Source organism: Macaca nemestrina, chromosome 15 (genome assembly GCF_043159975.1).
Source record: "Macaca nemestrina isolate mMacNem1 chromosome 15, mMacNem.hap1, whole genome shotgun sequence".
In the NCBI taxonomy this organism is placed as follows: Eukaryota; Metazoa; Chordata; class Mammalia; order Primates; family Cercopithecidae; genus Macaca; species Macaca nemestrina.
In genome coordinates, this window is record NC_092139.1 from 5,713,785 (window position 1) to 5,740,256 (window position 26,472).

General features: G+C 40.0%; 1 pseudogene; it reads right to left on the reverse strand.

The window, feature by feature from the left end:
* Positions 1–26,472, reverse strand: part of LOC112424721 (small ribosomal subunit protein bS16m pseudogene) — a 73,708-nt pseudogene that overhangs the window by 46,068 nt on the left and 1,168 nt on the right.

A 26,472-nucleotide genomic window follows, 5' to 3' on the forward strand; every position in this document is an offset into this window, starting at 1 on the left:
TGGGCATCTCAGAGTTTCCCAGTAAATCTTTTGTTTGATTGGGAATTGGAGGTTTTTTGTTTTTGTTTTTGTTTTTGTTTTTTTGCAACAGATGTGTTCTAGAACAATATAGAACCACCAAACATTTATAAAATGAATCATTTACAAAAGAATCCCAAAGCCCTGTTATTAAGGTGAATAAGGAACCCCTTGTTTGTCTTTTTATGCATATTTAGGTATTCATATTGCATTACACTAACAACTTACACCTGTATTGGAATGATTTTTAGAAATGATTTTGGCATTTTTTAAACTGTAAATAACTAATTGTAAAAGGCAGATCAGGAGAATTTATTGTTGATTCTAAATGATCTTTTGCTTCCATCCAATATTTTAACTGAGTCCTCATTTAAAAGCATGTTTGGTTCCTTAGCAGGTTCTAAAAGGAACCAAAACATTTCATTTCCTCATTTTATTGTTTGGAATATTAAAATGAAACACTGAAACCTTCCCTAAATTCTGGGATCCTACTGGGCACTTCCACTGGTGTATGTTCTCGAAAATATTGGTAGAGAGAAAATCACATGCAGCCATCCTTGTTTTATCTTTTAAAAGAAAGATTTTTTTAAACAATATAATTTTTGAATAGGAGGCTATGAGAAGTTGGTTCAGGTGGGAGTTTAACTGACAGTTCTTGATTTGTTATTGAGAAAAATAAAATGCTTGTCACTTGTGGGGAGTTTTGGAGTGCGTAGAGGGAGTCAGCATCCCTGAGAGAGCCTCATCACTGAGAGGATGTCCAAGCCACTCCCAATGGCCTTTCCACAGATGACAACAGGAAGAAACGGAGGTGACATCTGTGGCATTTGTTCACAGCAGACACTTTTAAGAACCCAATGAAGTGAAAAGGGCATTGGCACCTTTCAGTGGATAATGTGTGTGTTTACATCAGGAGCTGGTACATGCTGCTCCAGCTTCCATAACAAAGCACCACAGACTGAGGGGCTTAAACGACAGAAGTTTCTTGTCTCACAGTTATGCAGGCAAGAAGTCCAAGACCAAGGTGTCAGCAGGGTTGGCTCCTTCTGACAGCAGCAAGAGAGAATCTGTTCCAGGCCTCTTTGGAAGCTTCTGGTGTTTTGCTGGCAACATTTAGCATTCTTTGGCTTGTATAATAGAAGCATCAGCTCTATCTCTGCCTCCATCTTCACATGCGTGTGTGTGTGTGTGTGTGTGTTTCCAGATTTTCTGATTTTATAAGGATATATATTGGTTTAGGGTTCACCCTAAGGACCTCAACTTAACTTGATCATCTGCAAAGACCCTATTTCCAAATAAGGCCACATTCACAAGTACTGGTGGTTAGGACATCAACATCTTTTTTGGGGACGTAGTTTAATCCATAACAGTGGGCAAACTTCTTCTGTAAATGGCCACATAGTAAATATTTTAGGCTTTGCAGACCAAAGGCCTCTGACAAAGTTAGTCAACTTTGCCATTGTGGTGCAAAAGCCACCATGAACAATATGAATGAGTGTACGTGGCTCCGTTCCAGTTATTTATAGACAATGAAATTTGAATTTTTCTATCATTTTCATGTGTCACAAAGCATTATTCTCCTTTTGATTTTTTTCCTACCATTCAAAAACATGATGATTCTTAGCTTGGGAGCTGTACAAAAACAGAGAGCTGGCCAGGTTAGGCCCTTGGGCCCCAGTGTGTGCACCCTGCTCAAGACCCTCAGTGTGCATCCTTCCCCTCAGTGTGCATCCTTCCCCTCAGTGTGCATCCTTCCCCTCAGTGTGCATCCTTCCCCTCAGTGTGCATCCTTCCCCTCAGTGTGCATCCTTCCCCTCAGTGTGCATCCTTCCCCTCAGTGTGCATCCTTCCCCTCAGTATGCATTCTTCCCCAGGGCCTCTGTACATGGAGGTATATAGCTCCGAAATGTCCTGCAGGAAATCAGGAAGCAAGAATTGAATCCATGTCTATGATGCACCTGCAAAACCATTTACAGACAGAATGCGGCCTGGGCCTGCAGCAGCCCTGACCACCTTTACCCAAAAGGGACAGTCAGGAGAAGCCTCTGGCTGCTAAGAAAATTGAAACACTGGAGATGATGTGAAAAACAAAAATCCAAAGAAAGAAACAAGTTAAAAGAAAGTCCCATCATATTTCATGTCAGGTAGCTGAATGTTTTGGGATAAATGCAAGATATCTTCCATTTGAATCCCGCTCCCAGATAGCAGTAGCTGGAACGAACAGGAAATTGAAACAAGTGACGTGGCCATCAGAAATCTTTTATGTGAAAGAAAACGTTTTTGCACATTTGATAGCCTGTGTCTGAGTCTCTAACGAAAGCAATAAACAAAGATTTTCATCGCTTCTTTGGTTCCAGGGGTAAGAGAAGACACCTTCCCATGCAAGCTTGAAAGCACTTCGCTTCTTTTATGTTTCAGTTTTGGCTGAGGCAATGGAGACTGAGCTACGTGATGGGAATTAACACTCTCAGCCCAGCCTCTTCCCCAAATTGTCACTTATAACTATTACTACGCTGGCTACTGACAAATGTCACTGCCTAAACACGTAGTAGGGACTTTAACAAATCTGTTATTTGGTTCATGTAGATAGCTCATTGAATCTATTTAATCAATTTTTGGCATCATGATGAGACCAGAAATCAACTGCCAAATTTTAAAACAATATTTTAATAAAAATGTCTTGACCAGAATAGTTTTATATCAATTTTGAGGTCTTTAAACAATTGTTTTCTTGTTTTATTTGTAGCTGATGTCAGTAATAATTCCTGAAACTGCAATTCTCAGAAACTGAAAAGAGGTTAGATTGAGCATATCTGCATTTTTTAAGCAAAAGAGACAGAGGTTATCCCCCTTTGAACAGTTTAACTTATAAGAGAAAAATATCTCCTAAGATTTGTTTTGATTTTTATGGAAGTATAACTTACAGATAGCACAATGCCCAGACCTTAAAGGCACAGCTACAGAAACCTTCTAGCTAACATCATTGCTGAGCTCAGGAGCAAGATAGGAAGAACCACCACTGCCCCTTCTAGTCAACATTGTATTGGAGATCATAACCAGTACTACAAGCTCTTTGATATATCCAATTCATTTTAAAACACCTCATCTTTTATCTGTTTTGCCCACAGTTGTCTCTGTTTTCTTTAGTATCTTAATCATAGGTATTTTGAAGTACTTGTTTGCTAACTGCAATACCTGGATGGCCTCTTAGTCTGCTTCTGTTGACTCTTTGATCTTAATTGCCAGTCACTTTTCTTTTTTCTTCTTATGTCAGATAAATTTTTATTTTATGTCAGACATGGATAACAAATTGCAGAGTCTCTGGATTATATTATCTTCTAAAATATGTCTTTTAAAATATTTCTGTTTAATCTTTCATAATCATCAAGGTAAAAGTATTACTCTGTCTTACAGGCAGGATGCTGGTTGTTTATTCTGAGGCAAACGAACATCTTTAGCAACATAAAAGGTTGAAAAATTGCATCTAATACATAGAATCAATTGTTCAGAATAGCTTGGAAAGGATGCAAGGTTGTTCTTAAGACTGTTTGATTTTTAGACCATTCTAAATCATCACATACCCCAAACTGCTTCAATCCTAAATAAATAGGCCGCTATTTATTTAGGATTGAAGCAATTTGAGGTACGCAATTATTAGAGAACAAATGCGTTCTATGTGTCTAAATCCTTTTAGAAGTAAAGGGCAATGACTGTCTCTTTTCCAGTGTGACACAGAATATAGCTCACCCCTGAGAAATCATACTTCATTTGAAGACACAATTATCTTTCTCATCCTGCTATTCCATTATAAATTAGCTTGGTGATAATTAGAGAATTAGAGGCATAACTTCCAGTTATGCAGTCAAATTCTTTACCTTTCTTGGTATCCACATAATTTTTTTAAAAAATGTAATGCAACCCATAGAATTTTATGTTGCATACTCTTCTCATTATGTAATCTCAACTCAGATTTCCTTTATCTATTTGTGCTGCTGTCTGTGTAGATGGAGTCAGATCTTCCATGCAACAGTTACTGTATTTCATTGATATAAATTATCAGAATTGTACCAAACAGCATAATTTCATACTTGTAGCTGTACCTCATTTGCAACTCATTTATATACTGAGTGCAATGGGAAAGAATAAAAGCGAAAATAAAATGTGTTTGTTTTCTATATCCTCTTTGTGTATAATATTTAATTCCACATTGATATTTTGTCATACGGATAAAATGTACGTGAAACAAACTAAGAAAAATCAAGCATGCCTCATTAAAACCATTTCTACCTTCATCTCATGTTTTACGGCAACAGTTTGATAATGTATAAAGTGAACAACGGGAACTAAAGTTAACTTGTTTATTTTTATTATTAAGTTGCTCCAGGTTATTTAAGAAAAAAAATAAGATCTCAGGTGGGCGTGGTGGCTAACGCCTGTAATCCCAGCATTTTGGGAGGCCAAGGTGGGCGGATCACTTGAGGTCAGGAGTTGGAAGCCAACCTGGCCAACATGGTGAAATGCCATCTCTACTAAAAATACAAAAATATTAGCTGGGCATGGTGGCAGGTGCCTGTAATCCCAGCTACTAGGGAGGCTGAGGCAGGAGAATGGCTTGAACCTGGGAGGCAGAGGTTACAGTGAGCCGAGATAGCGTCACTGCCCTCCAGCCTGGGCCACAGAGCGAGACTCTGTCTCCAAATAAATAAATAAATAAATAAATAAAAGATCTCTAGCCTACTGTACTATTTATTCATTTCAAAATATATATCACAGCTGATTTTATAAAAAGACTAAACTTTTAAAACTATACTTTCAAAAACTACAGTATTTAATTATTGGCTTTGCTGAGTTTTTATAAATAGGAAAATTTTTACTCAATTGGTAAATCCTGTTTTTACACTTATTACCACAAGCTTATGAATTACTAAAAGAGAGCCAAAATCCCAGTTCCCACAGGTGAATGTGTTTATGTTGCAGAATTGATTTCACATTTAGAAGTACAGAGGTGCATTGCTTCTTAGCCTTTGGCTCAGATCAAGTGTGAAAGTACAGATGCAGTCTGACTAGTTATTTGGTACTTATTCCATGTCAGCTATAGTATTGTTTAAATATTATTTTTGTGAGCATATGCTTGTATAGAATCATTCACTGAATAATTTAACCACCTCATCAAATAGAATTTACAAAGGCTTTCACGGAGTAGGGAAGAGATTTTGGAGTTGTTAACTAATTTCCATCAAGAAAAGACAACCAATTAAATTAATTAAAGCAGGTGCCACTTAAGTCCGGTCGAATCTGGCATGCCAGGCATATATAAACAAACATCTTGGGCTGGTCAAGTCTAGGCACGTTATGTGATCATAAAGCATATTCAGCTCCGTTTTTCTTTGGGGTTCATTCTGACGGCTTCAGCAGTAAATGCTCTGTTGACTCTACCCACTGCTGCATGATCCTGAATTATTTCTAGTGAGGACCCATCGGAAACAGCAAAGGCTGTTGCAAAGCAGAAGCTAGTAATCCTACCTGCAGAGGTGATTGCGATAGGGAAGGGAGCCAGGCATCTTTGCTATTCACTATCCCCCAGCAATTTTCTTTAGTTAGTGTACAGAACATGGTAAGTTCACTCCAACTCTTTTGATGAGTTCCTGCCTACTTCAAGCACTTCTGAGTTTATTTTGATTTGAAACTTTTGCTTTTCTTGAGGTTGAGCGTAAATTACTTTTTCTCTGACAAAACAATATAACCTTCCATCACCGATTTAGATTTTTCCCCATAGAATCATTTTGATTCATAGAAGAGTCTCACTATTTTTAAACACTGGCTCCGGGCTGACGTCATGATTCCTGACCTGCGTATGTCTCCTGCAGCACCAGAGCCCTTTTCATTAGCACCTTCCTCCAAACTCTCCGCCTAAACTCAGTGACTCATTCTGTCATCATGTAGCATCCATTCAACACCCACACGGACGTGGGGCCTGGCAATGTCCGGCATAAAGCTTTGTGCTTGTCTCCGGTCTCTGGAGAGGTTAGATCTGCTGAAGCAATTTAAGAGGCTGCGTAGAGAAAGATAAAGCAGTCAAGCAACACTCAAGATAAATCACCAACCGAAAAGAAAGCACAGTGAAATTATATAAGCCTTCAGTGTTTGTGATTTGGGAATTAGGAGAAATATATCAATATGTATTCACATACTGGAGGAAAGAGCAGCAAAGGATGAGGCAGAGAGACAAGGACAGGCACAGCCCTCCTGGTGCCAAATGACTTCTTGGACATTCCCCTTGTTTCTAATCCCAAGTCAGGAAGATAGCATTTGACAGCCCCATTTCCAGTCAGATTTATCGGTGTTGCTTTGTTTATCTTGCTGGAAGGAAAACTGAGGTTGTGGATATGATTTTGGCAGTGTCAGATTTGTCGTTATGCATATTGTATGTAATCATTCGAAAGTGATTTTCCTCCATTTGGGCCATTTAGCATAAAAAAGGGAAAAAAGTCTGTTCACTTTGTTTGCCTTGGAAAATCTATCAACTTCTGAACTCCCTCTAAAAATGGGCCCTATATTCTCTGCTGTTTTAATGCATTCTAACATTTTTTCTTCACATTAGGAAGACAGTGATTTTTTGCAAAATAATACTGTCTATTGATTTTATGTCCACCCTCACAACATACACCAAAGCTACTTTCTCCCACTTAAAATCACCCATTTTTAATGTTCTATAACTTGAATTGGGTGGAGGTTAAGCAGGTATATATAAATGTAAAAATGCATTGAGTGTACATTTAGGCAGGTATATACATATGGAAAAGTTCATTGAATGTACATTTAGGCAGGTGTATACATATGGAAAAATAAGCTGAGTGTACATTTAGGCAGGTGTGTATATAGGAAAATTCATTGAGTGTACATTTAAGTGCACTTTGCAATTGGTCAGTTATACTTCAACCAAAAATATTTTAGTAAAATCATCTATTTTTCTCTCTGCACGGCAGCCATTTTCTTTCTGGTAGTTGCTATTTTATTGCTAACACAATATATTCACATCATAAAAGGAATTTTTAAAATTCATCCAGAATCTCACTGCTGTAATAAAAATGTTTGCTTTTCAATATTCCCTCTGATTCTGGACATATATTTATAATTGTGAAGTTTGTGTCATTTTGTATTCTACTTTTGTTCCCTGTGTAATATTATATCAGATATTTTACTGTGTCTTTCGTGATGCTCACAGTTTTCCATTTTAATGACTGCAAAGTTTTCTGCTGCGTGATTACAATCCCTCTGGCCTAGCCACTCCTCTTATATTGGACATTTAGGTGACTTCGGATTGTTCATTAAAACAAACGACCCTCCTGCAGACATTTATGCATGCATGCACCCAGTGAATGGAATATTCATTTGAACCTCTGTTCTATACAGAGGACACATAAAAGAAATACAACTGTGGACTCTCTTTTGAGAAGCACTGAATGTGCCCTGGACGGCAGAGTCCTCCTAACTAATTACAGCACGTTTGTGTTTGTTGAGGCCTGCGGCATGATGGCCACATGACAAGCCCATCCCTGGACTCAGCTCCAGCTGGAAAGGGAATGGCCGACAGGGTTTGCTTCATCTGCCTCCCTATGGCCAGCACCTAGGTCAGCACCAAGTCATTCCTAAACCCTCAAGGTCAAATGAATGAATGTGTGCGGGAATGAATACATTATCTCTTTTGACTATCCCTACAAGATTGTGAGATAGGTATTATTATCCCATGTTACAGATAAGGAAACTGAGATTCATGAACAAAGGAACGAAGTGCCATAGAAACATAAAACTTTTCCATTTACCCCCAGGCTATTGCATTTAACCTTCAGCCAAACCCTCTGAGGGATACATGATAATCCTGACTTTGCAAAAGAGAAAACTAAGGACCAGAGAGAAAAATTAAACAACTTTCCTGGGATTGCCAAACTTGCAAGTATTAAAACCTGGCTTCAAACCTAGAATTTCCAACTCGAAATTCCATGCTCTCTTCCCCATGCCATGCTTTTTCTCAAATACAGGATTATGGGGCAAGAAGGCAAAAACATTTTTATTATTTTACTTTTATATTGCCAGTATATATTTCTCTTATTTCTGTTCAAGAGAAAATTATTTGAACAGAGTAATAAGCAAGTAAAATAATTTGAACTATACCATGCCAGTTACTAGTGCAACTGCAGCTTTAGCAGCAATATGCATCTTTTTAAACACAATGTCGCTCACGTGAACAGTTTCAATGGCACCCCACTGTTACCTTACGTAGCATGTCTTTACCTAATCGAGAAGCCCCACACCTCTCCATATGTTCGTTTACTCCTCGCTCTTGTGTAAATCGTCCACTTGTGACTTTTGTTTCTTTGTTCATCAGACCCTCCATGTGGTTTCTTAAAATATTAACCCCTTGCCATGTTTAATGCTCACATTTTTTCCCAAATAGTTTCCTTTTTGATTTTTGTTAATTTTCATTTTATAAAAATGCTCTATGTTCTAGTTATTGAAATGTTTGGCTTCTTTTATTGCTTCTATTCTTAGAAAGTCTAGTTTAGAATCGAGTATTTTAAATTTTTTTATTTTCTTGAGATGGAATCCCACTCTGTTACCCAGGCTGGAGTGCAGTGGCACGATCGCGGCTCACTGCAAACTCTGCCTCCTAGGTTCAAGAGATTCTCTTGCCTCAGCCTCCCAAGTAGCTGGATTACAGGTGCCCACCACCATACCCAGCTAATTTTTGTATTTTTAGCAGAGATGGGCTTTCACTATGTTGGCCAGGCTGGTCTCAAACTCCTGACCTGCCTGCCTCAGCCTCCCAAAGTGTTGGGACTACAGGCATGAGGAGTATCTTAAATTTAATGTGCCAGTCCACCTGGAGCTCAACATAGCATGGGGTATAGATCTAAAGTGCAATTCCCTGGCCCGGCATGGCGGCTCATGCCTATAATCCCAGTACTTTGGGAGGCTGAAGTGGGTGGATCAATTGAGGTCAGGAGTTCGAGACCAGCCTGGCCAACATGGTGAAACCCCATTTCTACTAAAAATACAAACATTAGCCGGGCTTGGTGGCACGTGCCTGTAATCCCAGCTACCTGGGAAGCTGAGGCACAAGAATCGCTGGAACCGGGGAGGCGGAGGTTGCAGTGAGCCAAAATCACACCATGGCACCCCAGCCTGGGCAACAGAGTGAGACTTGGTCTCAAAACAAATAAATACATAAATACATAAATACATAGAGTGCATTTCCCAATTTCCTAAGTTACAGCAGGGATGACATGAAGTCCATACACACTGGTTCGGCAGCATATGTTGGGAATGGCCAGTAACTGTCGTTACCTCTCAGTGCATGGTGCCCTTGCTATACCAGTTGTTACTATTTTGAACATCACCTAGTTGTACCTAATACCGTATACTAAGTAATGTGTTCTTGTGTTCTTTCATATTTTTTGTGACACTTTCTCCCGTATTTATTTTTTCCCTCCTTTCTTTTCTTTATTTTATTGTACTTTAAGTTCAGTAAAATACAAGTGCAGAACGTGCACATTTGTTACTGAGGTAAACATGCACCATGGTGGTTTACTGCACCTATCAACCCATCACCTACGTTTTAAGCCCCGCAGGCATTAGGTATTTGTCCTAATGATCACCCTCCCCTTGCCCCCCGCCCCCAAACAGGTCCCAGTGTGTGATGTTCCCCTCCCTGTGTCCATGTGTTCTCATTGTTCAGCTCCCACTTATGAGTGAGAACATGCGGTGTTTGGTTTTCTGTTCCTCTGTTAGTTTGCTGAGAATGACGGCTTCCAGCTTCATCCATGTCCCTCCAAAGGATATGAACTCATTCTTTTTTATGGGTGCATAGTACTCCATGGTGTATATATGACAGATTTAAATTTTACATATCATTTTATTTACTTCTGGCTTTTCTGTTCTAGAGACAATGTTTCTCTCTTGTTGCCCATGCTGGAGTACAATGGTGCAGTCTCAGCTCACTGCAACCTCCGCCTCCCAGGTTCAAGCAATTCTCCTACCTCCGCCTCCCAAGTAGCTGGGACTACAGGTGCACACCAACACACCCAGCTAATTTTTGTATTTTTGTAGAGATGGGGTTTCACCATGTTGGCCAGGCTAGTCTCAAACGCCCGCCTTGGCCTCCCAAAGTGCTGGAATTATAGGTGTGAGCAACCACACCCAGCCGGATGTCTTTTAATTATTATAGATTTAGAATATAATTTTATATCTGGCATGGTGGCTTCAAGTATTGTGGCACCCGAAACTTATACATTGGGTGAGGGCTGGTATCTCGTGAAGAAAATATTCACTTACATAAAATTTACAAAAGTATATCACTGTGAGAAAAATAGAGCTCCTCCCAGGCATTACTGGGAGAATCTGTGCCCTGAGTCCTTAGGAGTGAAAGCTTCAGTAGCTTCATGGTACATCCACTTCGGTCAGCTGGGCTGGTCGCCACTTGCTTAAACTGTTTATAGCTTCACATGACGATTCTTTCCTAATGAATTTTACAATTATTTACGTTAGCTATTTTTGTTTGTTCTGTATAACATCTTCTGGGAATTTTAATTGAACTTGGGGAAAATTACCATCCTTAGAAAATGTGTTCCCTTGAAAGACACAGTATGTTCTACCTTCCATCATGTCTTCCTCTGTGCTTTTCAGTACATTGTTCATTGCATTTCATGTATCTAGTCCTTATTAAGCTTATTTCTAAGGATTTTCTACTCTTATTATAACTAATGAAATGTTAATGCAGATACACAGGGATACTATAGATTTTAAAGATTTGTTCTGTATCCAGCAACTTTTAGCAGGGTTAGTTACATGTTTTATCACCTGAAAATGAATGTTTTGTCTTTATGGGTCCATTACATATTCTTATTTCTTAATTTTTGATTTTATTTTATTGAATATACATCTCAAAGCAATTTTAAATTAAGGCAGCACCTTAATTTCATTTTGCTTTTAGAGAAATATCTCTAAGGTTGTCCATTGGCTATAATGTTACTTGGTTTTTATTTATTTATTTTATTTATTTATTTATTTTGAGACAGGGTCTCTTTCTGTCACCCAGGCTGGAGTGCAGTGGTGTAATCACAGCTCACTGCAGCCTTGACTTCCTGGGCTCAAGCGATCCTCCTGCCTCAGCCTCCTGAGTCCCAGACTGGGACTACAGGTGCGCACCACCACACTTGGCTAATTTTTGTGTGTTTTGTAGGGACAAGTTTTTGTCATGTTGCCCAGGCTGGTCTCAAACTCTTGGGCTCAAGCAGTCCTCTCACCTTGGCCTCCCAAAGTGCTGAAATTACAGGTATGAGCCATCATGCCTGGCCTTGATTTTAAAAATAAATAAATAAATAAATAAATAAATAAATAAATAAATAAAACTTGGCCAGGTGCAGAGGCTTGTGCCTGTAATCCCAGCACTTTGGGAGGCTGAGGTGGGTGGATCACTGGAGGTCAGGAGTTCGAGACCAGCCGGGCCAAGATGGTGAAACCTAATCTCTACTAAAAATACAAAAATTAGCAGGGCATGGTGGCAGGCACCTGTAATCCCAGTTACTCAGGGGGCTGAGTCAGGAGAATCACTTGAACCTGAGAGGTGGAGCTTGCAGTGAGCTGAGATCACACCACTGCACTCCAGCTTGGGTAACAGAGGGAGACCCTGTCTCAAAAAACAAACAAACAAACAAACCAAAACTATTAATATATTAAGAAAATATACCTCTAGTCTTTTTTTAAAAAAATGTGTGGTAAGAATGTATGCTGAATTTTGTCAAATTACTTGTCAACGTCTATGGAAATGGGTATGTATGGATTTTCATTTAATTCAGTGATATAGTATTACATTTTGTCATTGAACCATCCCTGCATTTCAGGGATACATTTTACTTCATAATCCAATGTCTTTTTAATGGGTTTCATTTAAGATTTCCCCATCTGTATTTATGACCTTGGCTAGTTGTTTGGGGTGCTTATCCTTATCAGTAGTATAAGTGTTTCTCTGTCAGGAATACTCATTGTAACATAGTATTATTTATTTCTTTAAAATATTTTTTAAATTATCTATCAGATTCAGAGCCCTCTTTCTTGAAATCTTAATAGTTCTTCGATGATTTTCTGAATGTGTTCCTCTCTTATTAATGTGTAAAGATTTTCTTCATCTCGCATCAACTTTAGAAACTTTTATTTTGTGTGAAATTACCCATTTCCTTGAGAGCTACAAATATAGTTGCATAATTATAAACATTGATTTCTTATCATTTTTATGTCTATAGAGTTTCTGTTTCATTTCTAATTTCTGCTTTTTATGTTTGGCTTTTGTTTTGTTTTTCTAGATTAGATTTATCAGGTTTGTCTATTATCAAAGTTTCAAGGAATCAGCTCTTGCCTTAGTTTACTGTTTATTTTCTTGCTTTCCAATTTATGACTTTATCTTTTATTCTTTTACTGTGTTTTTTCCCTAAGATGTAATATTGAATAATAAATTTGCTTTTTCTTTTTCATTTTAACAATAAAAATATTTAAAGCTGTCATTAACTTGTTCTCTAAGCATTGACTTTTATAGATTTTGATATGTAGTATAATGTTATTATTTCCCAAATTGTCTTTATTGAATTCTTTATTTTCCCATTATCCCGGTTGTTCTTTGAGGGAATACTTTAAAATATTGCAGTAATTTTCAATTTTGTTTGTTTATTCTTAAGGCATTTACTTTCAAATTTTGGTTGTATTTTGGTCACAATGCAGCCTGTAAAACCCCTGGTGATATTTATTCATTTGATTTTACGTAAACTAGCAAGTGATAAGAGCAATGAGTGTTCTTTGAATACTTATAAGGAAAGTATATCTCACTTATAGACTACAGGATTTTATTTACTTTACCTGTTGTGGTCTTGATTATAAGAAATTTAATGCTGCTCCATAACTACGTTTTTGTTAGATTCTACTTGAAGTTCCTCTATCCCTAACTTTTTGTGTTTTGTTGCCATGTTATTTGGTGCATATAAATTCACAATTGCTATGTGTTCAGTATGTACTGTATTTATCTTTGTATAACCACCCATTTATTTCACATAATGTTTTATCTTGAATTATTTGATAAAATATGATATTATTTGATAATACAGAAAAGCTTTTGCTTTCCCATATTTATTATCATTGCTCTTTGTATAAACTTTTAATTTTAGGTTATCTGTGTGACTTTTTGTAAGTATATTATTCAGAGAAAGTGTAATGTTGAAATATCTTTTAGGAGTTCTTTTGAGCATCTGTGCCTTTTAATGGGTGTTCCACTTGGTGCATTTTTTTAAAAAATTATTTTAGTTTCATTCTTTTTTCTTCTACAAAAGTTTTTAAACTTTTGATTGCATATGATTCACTTTAGTAATCATTTTCATTCCTAATATTTTCCTTTGTTTTAAGCCACTTTATAAACATTTTTAAGGAATGGAAAGGGAGAAGATCATTGGTATACCCTGTATCATCATTTCAAAAGAGCACAGCATCATCTAGTGAAATGTAGGCACCTCCCAGTTTCCAAACTCTACCCCTTCCACAAGTGGCTCTCTTTTCCTATTCAGATGGTGTTTTCCTTAATTCTATAGTTTTAATTTTCTCTCAGGAAATGCTAATTCTCATTTCATATGTTTTGATCCCAGGGCTTATTATTCTGGCACAATATTTTTAGCTATATTCTTCAAATGTTAAGTATGCCAATCAGGTTCCTCCTTGCTTCAAAAATACCATATACAAACCTAATTTTATTTCCCCCTCAATTTCTCTACACAACACCACACCTCTCTGTACTCTTTAAAATTTCAGTAAACTGTGGCATTTTATTAATTCTATTTCATAAAGAGAACTTTGAGAAAATAAAGTTCCAAAAGTGAACTCCTTTTTAATGAACACTTTATGAAATATGCTCTCTCTAAAGGTCACTATTACTCTTCTTTTAATTATAGAATTTGTGTCCCCATGGACTATTAAATATCACCTCCATTTTTTTCTAGTATTAATACTTTCTCACCTTTTGTGATTAAAAATGTGTCATGAATAAATAAGCGCAATTTAAACTCTTCTCCATACAGCATCAATTTCTCAAAAACGTCACACTTACTTGTAACAATTTAATAAACAGCAACAATAAATTAATTCTTATTAAAATCAGTTTTATGACTGGTGGTATGTGCAGCAATGAGAAATTTTTTAATGTGGGGGATAGAGAGCCTTGAGAGGGGCAAAGAAGGGACAAGTAGTAAGCAGGATGAAGGACTGTAAGATTAACAAATAAGTGCTATTATTTATTAGTATCAGAATTTCCAGCATTGGTGCACCCCCTACTGACTGAAGTCCAAATAAGGCTGTTTTAAAATATCATTTAATGCATGTCGTAAAAGTAAATCAACCATGTTACTTAGAGAGAGTCTTTATTAATTTTCTTCCTAAGAAACTTTGCTGGATCTTTACTAGCCATAGAGGAAAACCATAACTTAGTAACACTGAACTCAAAGCCGCTCAACACTGAAAGAAATCTCTTGATTATCAAGCAGACATTTGTTAATTAGGAACTTGGAACGATATAAAGATAACCAACCCAGAGCCCTTACATCTTAAATTCTCATGCACGAGATAGACCACTACACAAGCCTCTGAGCCTCACCTCTTCTTACTCCTCCTATCTGCCCCACACTTGGCCTTCCAGAGCACACTACAGTTTCCAAATCAAACTTGCAATGCACTTTCATGTACCTTTCCTATCATCCTTGCTGTTCTTTCTCCCTAGAATACTCCCACTTCTTCTCCCTCCCCTTGAAACACATATTCTATTTCTTCATGATCCAACTAGTGAATCTTTTTTTGAACACCTAAGCTTTTTCCAGCTTTATATTATTACAGACAATTCTGTGACTTAGATCTTGGTCCAAATTTCTGAATTTCCTTAGAGTAAATTCCTTCATTGAGAATCACAAGGGCAAACAGGAATGTTTAAGACTCTTCATAGATATTGCTAAATTGTTCTCCAGAAAGATTGTGCCAACTGATACTTTGAATCGAAGTGTTTGAAAGTTCCTACCTCACTTCATATTCACCAACTTTGAATAAGAGCTATATTTTCATTTGCTAAGTTGATCAGCCAAAAATGGTATACGGTTTTTTTTTTTTTTTTTTTTGAGACGGAGTCTCGCTGTGTCGCCCAGGCTGGAGTGCAGTGGCCGGATCTCAGCTCACTGCAAGCTCTGCCTCCCGGGTTTTTATGCCATTCTCCTGCCTCAGCCTCCCGAGTAGCCGGGACTACAGGCACCCGCCACCTCGCCCGGCTAGTTTTTTCTTTTTTTGTATTTTTTAGTAGAGACGGGGTTTCACCGTGTTAGCCAGGATGGTCTCGAACTCCTGACCTCGTGATCCGCCCGTCTCGGCCTCCCAAAGTGCTGGGATTACAGGCTTGAGCCACCGCGCCCGGCCCCAAAAATGGTATATGGTTTTAATGGGCATTTATTTGATCACCAAAGCAGTGGAACATTTTTTCTCATTAATCACTTGCATTTTTTCTACCAATTGTCTGTTCATGGTATTTTCATTTTCTAAAGGGTTTTAGTGGGTTTCTAATGGTTATATGAGGATATGTGTGTGTGTGTGTGTATATATATATGTGTGTGTGTGTGTGTGTGTGTATATATATATATATATATATATATTTTTTTTTTTTTTTTTTTTTAGATGGAGTCTCATTCTGTCACCCAGGCTGGAGTGCAATGACATGATCTGGGTTCACTGCAACCTCTGCCTCCCAGGTTTGAGCAATTCCCTTGCCTCAGTCTCCCGAGTAGCTGGGATTACAGGCTCATGCCACCATGCCTGGCTGATTTTTTTATTTTATTAGAGATGGGGTTTCACCATGTTGGCCAGGCTTGTCTTGAACTCCTGACTTCAAGTGATCCCCTTGGCCTCCCAAAGTGCTAGGATTACAGGCGTGAGCCTCTGCACCCAGCCTGTATTTTAAGAAAATTAACTCTTAATCTATTATATTTGTGGTAAATATTTTCATACTGTATTTTCCTTTTAATGTTTTTGATGTTTTCTAGATATGTGGCTCTGTCCCACCTAGGCAATTGAAGCTGTATGAATAACTAGATTTTTAGTATTTCTCTCTTTAGGTAATCTCTGATTGATTTAGATGTATAGCCTGAGATAATCCTACTTTCTGTCTTTTCCAAATACTTAACTGGCTGTTCCAGCACCGTTTATTTACTAAACTATCCTTTCCCCTTGGATTTGAAATGCCCATTTAAAGTACATGCTAAAGTGTCATACATATTAAGGTTGATTTTAAGGGTATCCATTTCTTTCTACCCATTTTTGCTCAGCTCAACACTATTTTAGCTACTATAGCTACCTAATATGTTGTACTGTCTGGTAGATTGAATTCCCCTCTTTACCTTTTCAAAACTTTCCTGGCCATCCTCACCTCTTTGTCCTTCCAAATAAACATTAGGATTACTCTATCAGGTTCCAAAAGTGTCCTATTGAGATTTCAACTGGAATTTCATTCAACTAATTTAGGAAGAATTGACAGTATCAAAACACTGAATCTTCCTGTTCAGAAGCATGGTATATCATCTGTTATTCAAGTTTCCTGTTATGTTCTTCTGAAAAAATTTAAGATTCTCTTCATTTAGATCCTATACATCTCTTGTTAGGTTTCTTGCTAGATATTTCATATTTTTAGGTCTTTTTTTTTTTTTTTTTTTTTTTTTGAGAGAGAGTCTCACTCAGTTGCCCAGGCTGGAGCTCAATGACACAATCTCGGCTCACTGCAACCTCTGCCTCCTGGGTTCAGGCGATTCTGCTGCCTCAGCCTCCCAAGTAGCTGGGATTACAGGCATGCACCACAATGCCTGGCTAATTTTTGTACTTTTAGTAGAGATGGGGTTTCAGCATGTTAGACAGGCAGGTCTCGAATGCCTGACCTCAAGTGATCCACTCACCTCAGCCTCCCAAAGTACTGGTATTACAGGTGTGACCACTGCACGTGGCCTTGAGTTATTTTTGATAGAGTTTTTCTATTATTGTTTATACATTATCACTGCTGGTTTGAAAGAAAGGTGCTGATTTTTGCATTTTTCAGTTAAGTTTGATTAACATTTTAGATTTTGATATTAATTTTTCCAATAAATCACAATTACCCAAAGTAGAATTTTAATAAATATATAACCAATGCTATGTGCTGATTAATCTTGTTAAAAATGTAAATACCTGAATGTATTTTTGCTGAAGTACCAGTTGGCTGATGTAAATGACTAAAGCTATTTGAGGACTGAAGCTTGTTTGGAATTGTATTCAATACATTTGAAGAAATGAGAAACCGTTGAAACTGCTTCTTAAGGTAGGTTTTTTCTCCATTATTACTCTGAACGGAGAAGTGAGCAAAGGAAAAAGACTAGAGATGTAGATTATGGTCTTAACTCACTGGATTCCAAAGACTGTCAACATATGCGTTCTAGTGCCTCTGTTTCCCCATCTGGCAGGTGTCTGAAGCGTTTGGAAAAAAGGTCTATGTGAATTTAAGATTCCTTTATGATCTATCAGCCTGCAAGTACTCAGAAACATTTTCGTCATTGTTTAACATCACACACAATCCACAAAAGGGGTGTTTTCTGTTCGAACTTCTGCCTCACTTTGCAGTCCCTCCTCTTAAGAAAATGTCCTACTTTCCTCTCTTCCCCAGTGGTTTCAGTGCACGCATTTGGCAAATATTTCTGTGATGAAAAATGGAAGTGGAAGGAGCAGGGTGGATTTTGGTACATTTTGACATTAAATAAACTTGCGGCACACAAGTAAAGCAATATGCAAGGGCTGCCTGGTTGCTTTCTAATCAATCATTCGGGCACTTTTTCTAATAGGACCATGCACTGACTAACGACATATGGCTTAGCATTTTTTTCCTCAGCCTAAGGCCCAAGCAAACAGCTGTTGTCTTAAATGAAGGCAGTTCGGGCTGCGGGCACCTGCCTCCCTCCAGACCTGCTCTGCACAGCCAGCTGGGGAACAACTGCTGCTTCTAGGTCCCCTGGTCTCCCCAGACATGGCTTTGGGAGCCATAGAGCTGACAGGGGCACTGCCCAGATTTGGGCACCTGCTGATTCTCTCCCTATACCCTTATGTTCTTACTGGATTGGGACCTTCATGTTATGCCTCACAAGATGCAAATTCTGGTAAATGTCAGGGCTCATAAACTGTGCAGACTATATATTGTTGACCCCCATTGATGATAAATAAGGCATGGTGTTCCCTACCACTAGGACTTGGCTTGCTTTCTGTTGATGCCTTTATTCACTCAACAGATGCTTATTGAGCTGTTACTATGTGCCTGGCATTGTGGATATACCTGTGAATGAGACAGACCATCTGTTTGCCTCTTTCTGTCCATGTGCTGTTTCTTACCAGAACTGAGAACATCACAACCTGAGATTCTTGCAGACCCTTCGATCCTGCTTGGTTTGCCTCATAGTCTAGAATGTTTCAGTTTACTTTACACTTGGTGGGAAAAAAAAAAACCTTTCAGAAAATTTTTGACGCCATTTTGGAGCATCTACATATGAAGAGGACTGCCTTTTCTCAGAGGACATGCATGCATAAAGCTGGAAAGGACACATTTCTTTGTTTTAGTTTGTTTGGGAGGAGGATACAAGAATGAGAATACAATGAGAACAGAAGCTGAAATCTCTATCATCTCTTCCTAAAAGTTATTCAACATGGGCCAGACGCGGTGGCTCATGTCTGTAATCCCAGCACTTTGGGAGGCTGAGGCAGGCGATCACCTGAGGTCAGGAGTTCGAGACCAGCCTGGCCAACATGATGAAACCCTGTCTCTACTAAAAAACTACAAAAAGTAACCTGTCGTGGTGGTGGGTGCCTGTAATTTCCAGCTACTCAGGAGGCTGAGGCAGGAGAATTGCTTGAACCTGGGAGATGGAGGTTGCAGTGAACCCAGATTGCACCACTACACTCCAGCCTGGGTGACAAGAGCGAGACTCTGTCTCAAAAAAAAAAAGAGTTATCCAACGTGACTCAGTTGTGCAAATGCTGTGCCTGCACATGGCTAGAGAGGCTAGCCATCCCATATCCGGGTTTCCATCTTGGATGCTAATAATCTGGCTTAGTCTTTCGTTCATTGAAATGACAGAGTCAACTAGTTTGAGTGCATGACAACAGGACAAGCAATGACCTCCCAGGTGAGTAGAAGGGGGATTACTTCCTGGCCCACAGGTACCTGTTGTCTGGTACTTGTTGACCCTTGGAGCTTCAGAAGAGACCCACTGAATATATTACTCTTGGGGCCATACTCAATACCTTCCACCTACAATGTTAGGCTCCTCACTCTACTCCAGGGTATCATGCTATCCTTCTGCACTGGGGGTTCAGAGTCCTGATGCTGAAACAATAAATGTTTTGTTTTTTTTGTTTGTTTTGTTTTGTTTTGTTTTGAGACGGAGTCTGGCTCTGTCGCCCAGGCTGGAGTGCAGTGGCCGGATCTCAGCTCACTGCAAGCTCTGCCTCCCGGGTTTACGCCATTCTCCTGCCTCAGCCTCCTGAGTAGCTGGGACTACAGGCGCCCGCCACCTCACCCGGCTAGTTTTTTGTATTTTTTTAGTAGAGACGGGGTTTCACTGGGTTAGCCAGGATGGTCTCGATCTCCTGACTTCGTGATCCGCCCGTCTCGGCCTCAATAAATGTTTTTTAAAAGGGCCAGCTCCGTCCCTACAAGAGTTATAATTTTATAAAAGTCAGACAAACAACTGACTTTCCTTCTACTCTTCCACCCTTTTCTGCTTGATTTAATGTAATTTTTAAAATGTACATAAAATGTCACACTTCTGCAGAATGGACTTCTCAGAAAGACCATGAAAAAGCAAAACGCTGACTCCATCCCAAATTCCAGGAATAGAATCCAGCAAGTATCTATTACACATCCACTTATGTTCGGAACATTGTGATACACTCACCTTCTTCCAGAATGAACGGGGGTAACCTGGCAGGTCCCACTTGGATGAACAGCTGTGCTTTGTTTGTTGCAGTCTGAACCTGGGAGCCAAGGGAAGCCCATTGCCTAAGCTGTATATTGATGTGGTATCACCTTTAACACCCCATACCATGATCTAGTGATGAGAGAATAAGGCTAGGAATTGGATGGGAGAGGCACTAGCGTCTCTTCGCCTCCATTTTGCATCTGTAAAACTGGAATAATCGTCCTGCTCTCCCTTCCTTTTCTTTTTTTTGAAACCGGGTCTCACTCTGTCTCCAAGGCTACAATGGTGTAATCATGGCTCACTGCAGCCTCAACCTCCTGGGCTTAAACAATAGCAAGGTGATGAAAACCGCCAAGCTCCCTGACAAGAGCCAGGCTCTGTCCCCTTCGGTAAACTTAATTATGCGGTTCACAAAGAGGATGAATCTTGGCACATGAGAGAGGATTGTTCCCCTTCCCCCTTCATGATGTGAAAGGCGTGCAGTGGACGCGTGGGGTTGGCCATGGTCAGCAAGCAGCAGGTCTCTGTCTGGTGACTGCAAATAAAAAATGCCCTGCATAATGGCCGGGCATGGTGGCTCACACCTGTCATCCCAGCACTTTGGGAGGCCGAGGCAGGTGGATCACCCGAGGTCAGGAGTTCAAAACCAGCCTGGCCAACACAGTGAAACCCCATCTCTACTAAAAATACAAAAATTAGCCAGGTGTGGTGGTGGGTGCCTGTAATCCCAGCTACTTGAGAGGCTGAGACCAGAGAATCGCTTGAACCCAGGAGGCAGAGGTTGCAGTGAACCCACATTGCACCACTGCCCTCCAGCCTGGGCAACAGAGTAAGACTCCGTCTCAAAAATAAATAAATTAAATTACATTAAATTATGATAGTAAGTTTATATATATATACACACACACATATCCATATGCATATATTTAGTGATATATATTATGATAGATATTTATATGAGATAGACATATACACATATGTTAGATTAAAATTATAACTCTATCAAATTGTTATCACATAGAATGAACCAAGTGCTGGTTTCTGCAATGATTTTCCTCACCAAACTGGAAAATAGCACTACAAAATATGTTTGAATTTCACAACTCAATTGCAGAGATGGACATCTTTGCAGAAATATTCAAGGACTCAAATATTTTTCCCAAGAGTCTTTTCCAGCTTTTAGCCATTCATATCATTTTCTTTGTGAACCATCCCTTGCCAATTTCCTCTGCTCAACTGTTAACTGCTTTAATTCTACACAAAGTCATCTATCGTGGGTTAGTGTATAATGAAGGAATTCTTGAATATCATTCTCATCAACTTGATGGAATTCTGCATCTTCTCCAAGAGTTTTGGTTTCACTTTCCAACCACTTGTGGTACATTTTTAGCCTTGGACAATCAGTGAGAGACTAACCAGCAAACACATAGGCTCAAGAGATGAGGATCTATGCTGGTGCTTTCATAAGGCACCAAGTTCATATGTACAGATTTGGTTCAGTGGCAAATATTTTCTTGTTATGATGATTCTTGCTTCACTGTGTGGCCACATTTATAGTAAGGACTGAAACCACGAAGAGGTTGATAAGGAGCCATGCTCCCACCCCCATCCTTCCAACACAGAAGTCATCACTTTGTACTTTAAATTGCAGTGTGGACACACACACAACACTTCCACAGTGATGTGTCATAACGAGGGCTATATCAAATGCAAACAGGAGCACAGAAGCCGAAACAAGGCACTGTGCTTAGCTAGTGGGGAGAGGCGTATCTGCGAGGCACTTGGAAAGCAGAGTATTTGCACAGAATATCAAGATATGAGTAAGACTCTCCAGGGCAAGTCAGAGGAAACTGCATTCTGGGTGAAGATAACACCATATGCAAAGTTCAAGGGTGTGGAAGTGCATGACCTGTAAGGATAGGGAGAGATTTATGTGGCTGTGGGTTCAGCTGAGTTGGAGAATGGAAGGACAAAACATCATAGCCAGACAGGTAGACCGGGACAGAGATAAGAGCCTGTTAGATGAACCTCAGGGTTTCAACACTGACATTGTCAACATTTGGGGCCAGATCCCTCTTTGTTGGGGCGGGGAATCACTTGCCATCTTGTGCATTGTAGGATGTTTAGCAGCATCCCTGGCCTCTACTCACAGATGCCAGTGGCACCCGCACCACCAGTTGGGACAACCGAGCATGTCTCCAGACAGTGCCAATGTCCCCTGGGGAATATTGTCCCTGGAGAAATTGTCACCTGCTGCTGTAGTGTGATGGGGATGACCTAGAATAGATGATCAGTGGTTATTTGTACAATGACTAAATGAAGGGAGCACAGACGAAAAGACTGGAAAGGAGAAGGGACACATTATCTTGGCCAGGCATGGTGGCATGCATCTGTAGTCCCAGCTACTCGGGAAGCTGAGGCAGGAGGATCAATTTAGCCCAGGAGGTCAAAGCTGCAGTAAGCCGTAATCATGCTACTGCACTCCAGCCTGGGCAACAGAGCGAAGCTCTGTCTCTAAAATAAAAATGTAAAAACAAGGCCAGGCATGGTGGCTCATGCCTGTAATCCTAGCACTTTGGGAGGCCAAGGTAGGTGGATCACTTGAGGTCAGGAGTTCGAGACCAGCCTGGCCAACATGGTGAAACCCCACCTCCACTAGAAATACAAAAATTAGCTGGTGTGGTGGTGCACGCCTGTAATCTCAGCTACTCAAGAGGCTGAGGCAGGGGAATTGTTTGCACCTAGGAGGAGGAGGTTGCAGTGAGCCAAGATCAGGCCACTGCACTCCAGCCTGGGAGACAGAGCAAGACTCTGTTGAAAGAAAGGAAGAAAGAAAGAAAGAGAACAAGAGAGGAAGGAAGGAAAGAAGGAAGAGAAGGAAGGAGGGAAGAAGGGAGGGAGGGAAGGAAAGAGAGAAAAATTCTCAGAGTTAAGGAGATATGCAGAAAGGATTCATGAGAATACAAAGAGAAGACGACAGTTGAAGGAGTTCACAGTTAATTTAGAGATAAAGGTCACTGCTGAGAGATTCGGAGGAAAAGGTGGCTTGGAGTTTGAGGAGAATGGATGAGAGTCCAAAAAGCACCTGGGAAGTTTGGAAGTCAGCACCAAAGTGAGACATGCCCACTTTGGGAGGAGATGAGAAGGTGTTAGGAAGCCCATGGGGCTCACTGCCTTATTTTAAGAGTCATGTATTTAGCATTTATCAGGGTAAAAATACTGGTTTTCTATTGAAAAAAGTTATATAAAGTTTCCTTTCAAGTGTATTTGTAAGGAAGCTGATTCTGACAAAAACACACTATTTTTCCTACTACTGGACTGTCAACACAGATACACTCCGACATCAGATGTGTAGGGGTTCTCTCCACCACACAATTCTCTAGCAGCCATTACAATTCCGACACCATCTACCTGGAGATGGTATCAAAAGGAGCTTGTTATGAATAATCAAAGGCATCCCTATCATTCAGGAAATCCCAAGGGTTTTAGGAGCTCTGTGACAAGAACTGGGGACAAAGACCAAGTACGTTTCTTCTTAGACCACAGTGATATAAAAAAATCAAGTAGTAATGGTGTGGCAGGCCAGGCCTCACTAATGCAGGCCTCCATAACAACTGTTTCCATGCTGACTGAGTGGTTAAATGTGAAAAGCCAAAAGAGCCAGTGTCCTTATATGAGGGCTGGAATGTCACAAAAGCCTACCAAGTTTTGCCTAGGCCTTTCCTGGGCTTTGAAGTATGACAAGATGGCAAAGGAATTCTTAACAGAACCTGCTTAGGATTAAACAAGTTTTACTAGGGGTCTGAAGAAACTCCCCAAGCCTCCACAGACAAGTTTACTGGGGGTCTGAAGGAACTCCCCAAACCTCCATGATTTAGCAGGAGACATGATAAGGGTAATCATCCCAGCACCTGGACCCATTTAGATTAAGTAAATTTACTGAGGCTCCAGAGGAAAGGCTTCAGGACTCAGATCTTATAGATTAGAAGAAGTTAATCACTTATGTCTTTAGATGAATGCACACTTACACGTAGACATACAGCATACACTTACACATAGACATACAACTTGGAAGATACACACTTACACATAGACATACAGCTTGGAAGATACACACTTACACATAGACATACAGCTTGGAAGATACACACTTACACATAGACATACAGCTTGGAAGATACACACTTACACATAGACATACAGCTTGGAAGATACACACTTACACATAGACATACAGCTTGGAAGATACACACACATAGACATACAGCTTGGAAGATACACACTTACACATAGACATACAGCTTGGAAGATACACACTTACACATAGACATACAGCTTGGAAGATACACACTTACACATAGACATACAGCTTGGAAGATATATAAGCTCTGGAAAACTTTGTAATTTTGAGTTGGTCTGGTGATAATTTCCAGGCCTTCTCCCTGTAACCGGTTCTCTGCCAGTTCATCTGAATTTTGTTATTGGGCCTTGAGAATAAGCAGCCCGACTCTCGATTTGGTCTGAGAACAATGGGACAGGTGGAAAGAAGATAGGGCAACAACTGTAAAGATGGTGTGCGAGTGAGGGGAATTTGGAAATAATAGTAGCTGAGGCCCAGCCAACGATGGAGTGCTTCTCCTGCCAGGCCTGTCTCTGGAACCGGCTAATGTGGGGCCGCTCATGTCAGTACAGCCATCTGTCTCTTGCTATGCCAATCCCTGATCCCAGCCTCTTAGCCAATCCTCTTCTGCCCACCACCTTCCATAAGGACCCAGAGGATGCACTTCAAAGTTCTGGGTCTCTTGGCTGTGAACACCCAACCCTCCTTTTAAATATCCTCCAGTTGATTCTTGCCGGGCATGGTGGCTCATGCCTATAATCCCAGCACTTTGGGAGGCCGAGGCAGGCAGATCACTTGAGGTCAGGAGTTCAAGACCAGCCTGGTCAACATAGTGAAACCCCATCTCTACTAAAAATACAAAAATCAGCTGGGTGTGGTGGCATGCGCCTGTAATCCCAGCTACTCCAGAGGCTGAGGCAGGAGAATCACTTGAACCTAGGAGGCAGAGGTTGCAGTGAGCCAAGATCATGCCATTGCACTCCAGCCTGGGCCTGGGTGACAGAGTGAGACTCTGTCTAAAAAAATAAATGAATAAATAAATAAATATCCTCTAGTTGATTCTCGACGTGTGTTTTGGTTTTGGTTCCTGGCCAGTTGTAAAGTTCCTTGTGGGTAAGAGTCATATCTTCATTCTCGTCCCAGACACGGAGCTCAGCAAGATCCCAACAGGAGATCCCAACAGGAAGGGTGTGGAGATATGTGTCATCCCTGGGGCAAGGGCCATAACTACTAGTCACCTAGTTAATTTCAAATCAAATTAATGACCTGTTGTTAATGACTTCTCTGTTTCTGTGAGAGGCACTGACAAGTAATACAGGGCTTAGGTATCTAAAAACCATTAATTTGCTTCCTCTGTGTCTCCTAAGAGAGTCTCCGAGAGATAATCATTATGAAAGTCTTGCCCTCCAAATCCAAGTAAGAGGTGGTATTATTCCCACCATGAGGAGACACACAGAGAAGACACTTGGGTCCTGGATCTCCATCTTTCCATGCCCCATCCTATCACTCTAGATCTAGTAAGTAAAATTAGACTGATGTAGTGTGTGTGTTGCGGGCAGAGGAGATAGGTGTCATTTAATTTTCATGACTAAAACACGGAAATTTTGAACTTGAGGGCAGAATAATGTTCTCTAAATTAAACAGAACAGGAATGCTGAACGGTGAACAGCCTCATGGAACTCCAGGAATAGCAGGGACAGGCTGTTCTGTGCTGATGGTTCCTGAACCAGTGTTTTTAACACCCAGCGTCGTTAACTTTGCATCTTAGTCAAGGCTGAGGTACTCTCAGCAGCCCTTAAAGCATTACCTCCCCAAGAAATCACTCTTAAGTACTGTAGGTTTAAAAAAAGAAAATCGCAGGTACCACAAATTGCACTTAGCAACTACCCAACCATATTATTTCCTTCCTGTCTAATATAATTTTTGTTTTCCTGTATAAAGGACTTATGCTATTTTGAAAAATTATCCTCCCTTCTAAATTAACCTGGCTTTTTATTTGTTTTTAGCAATCAAACAAGCTAAGAACGAGAATGAGGTGGTCCTTCTAACTAGCTTCTAAGTAACTAGATGTAAAGATTTTCCTCCATAACCTTCATTTAAAATGGCAAATTGTTCTGTTAGGAGGTAGACGGCTGTGGAGAGTGGGGGAGAGCAGGGTGGGAAGTCGTATTCTGAGAGGTAAACCAGGCAGTTTGTCCCCTGGACAAGGCTCATCTCTGAATGAAACCACATGCCATCTCCTCCTGGCCTAGCACTTCTTAGTCATTCTTTCATCCATTGATG